This window comes from Chenopodium quinoa, unplaced genomic scaffold (assembly GCF_001683475.1).
Source record: "Chenopodium quinoa cultivar QQ74 unplaced genomic scaffold, ASM168347v1, whole genome shotgun sequence".
Classification (NCBI taxonomy): Eukaryota; Viridiplantae; Streptophyta; class Magnoliopsida; order Caryophyllales; family Amaranthaceae; genus Chenopodium; species Chenopodium quinoa.
Window position 1 is genome coordinate 839,526 of NW_018742951.1, and position 4,751 is coordinate 844,276.

The window sequence follows — 4,751 nt, forward strand, 5'->3', positions numbered from 1 at the left end:
GATCAAGTGATCAGAATGCATAGGTGGAGGCCGCTTCCGATCAGTAATATCAAGGTACAATTGATATTACAGCTTAATCTTAACTGAACCCTTCGGGTCGAACCCAATCGAATCACCCATCCGAGACGACGAATTAATCCGAAAGGATTTAATGAGTTGACAGAGTTTTACGAATATAGACGTCGGATATCGAGCCTAGGGCGTCGAGGCCGAGCGTCGCAAAATCACAAGCGACATGTACGAGCGTAGCCGTACACTAGTAAAAAAAATGAAATAGGCATCGCACTTTTCGCACCGGTTTTTGAAAACCGGTGGGAAAAGTATGTTTTTCACACCAGTTCTAACAAAATCGGTGAAAAAAGTGTTATCAAATAAAAAAAAACCGCTTATATTCTTCTTTCTTTCTCCTTCAATTCCTCGATCTTTCCTCCTCTCTCGTATGCGCTACCTCTCTCTCCTCTTCCTCTCCTCCATTAAAACGTACCTCTCTGTACTCCTTCCTCTCTCTATACTCCTTCATATCTTTCTCGCCGTACTCCTTCCTCTCTCCCTCGTCCATTTAAGCGTTTCTCGCTGTACTCTTTCCTCTCTCTTTCCTCCATTTAAGCGTACTCGAAATTCTCAATTGAACGGGCTTCTGAGCTTTCTCTCCTCCATTGAAGTAGTCTCTAAGGTTAGATGCTTCTTTTTCTTTAATCATCTAATATTAATTTTGACAATCTAGTGTTAATCGTGTATTTAATTGTTAGTATATACTCAATTTAGGGTTATTCGAAGTTGGAAAATTGAACTATTGGTTATACAAAGTCGAAGAATTTAACGTAATTTTTGGACTCTAGTTTGATAATTGAGTCAAATTTGGTTTCTAATTTGTGAATTGTAGTTTATTTATTTTATTTTATAGGAAAAACACAAATTCACAAATTTTAGGGGTGGGGGAATGGTTTCAGGGGTAGAGTTTCGAGTCTACGGTGATTTCGGGTCAGGGAAAGGGGTGGGGGTTTCTGGTGGGGAAAGGGATGGGAGTTAGGGTGGTTTCGGGTTAAGGAATTCAAGTTTTGGGCAGTTTCGTTGGTGGGGCTGGGGTGGGGGGTCTATTGCGCTTATGTGGCTCTGGAAGGAGGGTGGTTTCGGTGGTGGTGCGAGGGGAGGGGGTGGTTGTCGGGGCTGGGTTGGGGAGTGGTTGTTGGGCTGAAACGCAGTCAAGAGATAGAGTGTAATGTGTGCTATCAGAATGTGACCACCCATTTTGTATAACTTGCATCAGATTTTCTTTAGAGTTGGAGCCAGTAGAGGTGAGTTTCTCTGGTAAATTTTGGCCTTTGCATCCAAACAAGATATATTTCATGCTGTGTCTGGTTGTTGCAATTATTATTTCTTTTTCTGAGCTTTGAGTTTTGGGGGGTTCTTGTCTTGGTCCAATTTTTTTAAAGGCCGGGGAGATTATTTATAAATTCATGGTTTAACTAATTTTTAGTTTTTATTAATGTATTTATGCAGAGTAAGCCTACTGTATTTTTAATATGTCTACCAGATGCTTTTATGCTTTAGACTACGTTTCAGTACACTTATGCCATGTGGTAGTCTATAACTAATAAGATTTAAGTAATGAGCTTGGTGGTCCTAAATAGTATATGTTGAATCCAGTATATGTGAGGAAGTGGCTTATCAAGAAGTTTGTATTTCTCTGCACTAAAATAATACTTAGTAGATTTCATGAAGAGGATAGAATTAATAATGTCAGGCTTGAGAAGCATGTTTGTAATATGACTATGGGCTAAGAAGATTTTAATTTGTATTACTTACATGTTATTATTTAAGGTTGGTTAATTTTTTTTTTTTATAACTTGATTTATCTGAATAAAAAAAAAAAAGATCTGGTCAATTAGGTTAACACTGCTTGATGATTGTAAGAGTATAATTGTGTTAATGCACTAATCAGTAGTATATTGACAAAATTAGATTAGCTTTTTGGAAATTAATATGATATGTTAATGATCTGAGTTTATTGTGAATTTTGCTTGTTCATGGATTTTGCAAGCTATAATCCTGTTTACCTTATGTGTTTTGTCAGTTAGATAGAATTGAGAATATAGAATTGTTGTCCTAGGAGTCTTCTAGTCTACTTAAGTATATTAAGCAAGTCTTATCTTGTTGCAAGTTCTTGAGCTTATATTTATCACACATAAATTGGATGCACCAATAGATTAAGTCTTTCCAAATGATGTTTATGCTAGCATGATTTAGTCAGGGAGTTCTGAGTGCACTAACTATTGAGCAAAATCTCTAAGTTAGGCTTCTTAGTTTATATTATTCTTGGAAAATATTAGATTGAAGAGTACATTGCTTGTTTATTGGCCATGTTTGAGTTATATGCTGCCATTTGCACCACTGTAGTTAAGTCTGAATTTCTGAAGTGCAGTTAGTGCAAGTTTTGGCAGCATAATATTGATACTTAGCTAGCTCTAGTCCTAAAGTCAGGAAGACCATGTTGCTAAATTTGTTGAATTGCTAATCTAGTTTATATCTACTTGAGTAAAAAAAATTAAGCAAAATTAATTTTGGAAATTTGCATATGACAATTGATGATTCATTTCTCCTCAAGTACCTTTAAATGTTAGATTCTTAGCACTTCAACATGAGTATGGACACTTGAAACTCTATCTTGGACCTAAATGTTGATGGAGTATACTCGATTTTGAGTAACATAGGGTACTACAACATATTGTGACTTTCATCACTATTGTTTTTGTGTATCAATTTCTTAGATGGTTCACTCCTATACTGTAATTGATTTCTTCAATCTCAAAATTCAAACTTTGTCTCATATATCACTCTTTGTGATTTTTACAGATGACAGTAACATGGACAAGTGGTTATAACATAGATGAAGCAGTCCCTTTTGTGGAGTGGGGGTGTCCTGGTGGCGCTACTATGCAATCGCCTTCTGGAACTTTCACATATATTCGCAATCAAATGTGTGGTATGCAATTTCATCTTTAACATCACCTTGATCTTTATCTTCTTGATTTATATTTTGTCATGCTAATATTGATATATAAGTTAATCATGTTTTATCATTCTACATTTTCTATTTAGATTTTGTCTGAGTTTTCTTGCTTGTAACATTTTCATAATTTGTGCATTCATACATACTATTACTGAGTTATTTGGTTGTAAATGTGAAGGTTCACCTGCACGCACTATTGGATGGCGTGATCCTTGATTTATACACACTAGCTTTCTAAGGGATTTGTGGCCAAACACAGTGTAAGAACTGAGGAGTGCTATTCACTTCAGCTAAGTTATAATACTAAAAGTCGTAAAAGCTAAGGTAAAATACCACTATCAGCTCTCACCTTCACAAATAACTATGTTCATTGGTTATTCTTCAGATACACCTATAGGATGGGCCATCTCATAATATCTGATGGTTCATATGTTTGGAGCAAAAAGTATAAGTTCAAATCCCCTCCAATTCCCGGAGAGAGCTCATTACAACATGTTGTTATCTTTGGTGACATGGGAAAGGTACAATAGATTAGTTCAATGTAAACATAAAGTATATAGCATAGGGATAACTGTCAGGTATGGTAGATACCTTCCTCCTGTTGTACTTGAGAAGTCATGTTGAAGTTTGATCGAAGATTAAATTAACTGCATATTTCCTGTCTTAGGGAGAACGAGATGGATCAAATGAGTATGCTAACTATCAACCAGGAGCATTGAATACCACAGATCAACTCATCAAAGATATTAACAACATTGATGTTGTTTTCCTTATTGGAGACTTGCCTTACGCCAATGGATATGTCTCACAGTGGGATCAATTCACTGCACAAGTAGAGCCTATTGCATCCGTTGTACCCTTTATGGTTGCAAGGTTTGTGTTCTGTATCAATTGAATCTTTGTATGATTTGTCATGTGACAAAAAGGTAGTGTACATGAATATACATGAAAGAATGCTAATTTGTTTAGTAATTGACTGTTTTTCAGTGGAAATCCTGAACCCGATTCACCAGATTCAGGATCATTTTACGCAAATAATGACTCAGGTGGTGAATGTGGTGTTCCAGTAGAAACAACATTCTATGTTCCTGCTAAAAACAGGGCAAAATTTTGGTTTGTCAAAAAATAGAAATGGCTTTGTCACACAAGATATGGCCTATTAAAATCACTTGAAAGACTGAAATAAAGTTTGTCTTGCAACAACAATGACACTTCTTATGCACTCATACAGGTACTTAGCAGATTACAAAATGTTCCACTTCTGCATAGCTGACACTGAGCACGATTGGAGGGCCGGCACTAACAATACAAATTCCTTGAGGAATGCCTAGCATCAGTAAATAGGCATAAACAACCTTGGCTGATATTTTCTGATCTTTGAGGAATGCTTCTAAAGCCAACTTTAATTAGTTAGTCTGCCTGAGAGCCTTTTGCATGTCCATGTTGTTTGTGCTTATGTAACATTGCGTGATATTTATTTTTTTGACGAAAATTGTAATATTAAAGCCTTTTATAATTAAAATATGTAACTTTATATATATGTTACTGTTTATATATCAAAATTTTTTTTGTAGGGCACTTTTGGCACCGGTTTTGGAACAGAATCGGTGCTAAAAGTTTTTTTATATAAATTTTTTTGGGACTTTTGGCACCGGTTCTCACCCAAAACCGGTGCGAAAAGTCCTTTTTCCCACCGGTTTTGAACCGGTGCGAAAAGTCCTTTTTCCCACCGGTTTTGAAC

General features: G+C 36.1%; 1 pseudogene; it reads left to right on the plus strand.

The window, feature by feature from the left end:
- The first annotated feature begins 268 nt into the window (after positions 1-268).
- LOC110728493 lies at positions 269-4,514 on the plus strand (annotated as a pseudogene).
- Positions 4,515-4,751: the final 237 nt, after the last annotated feature.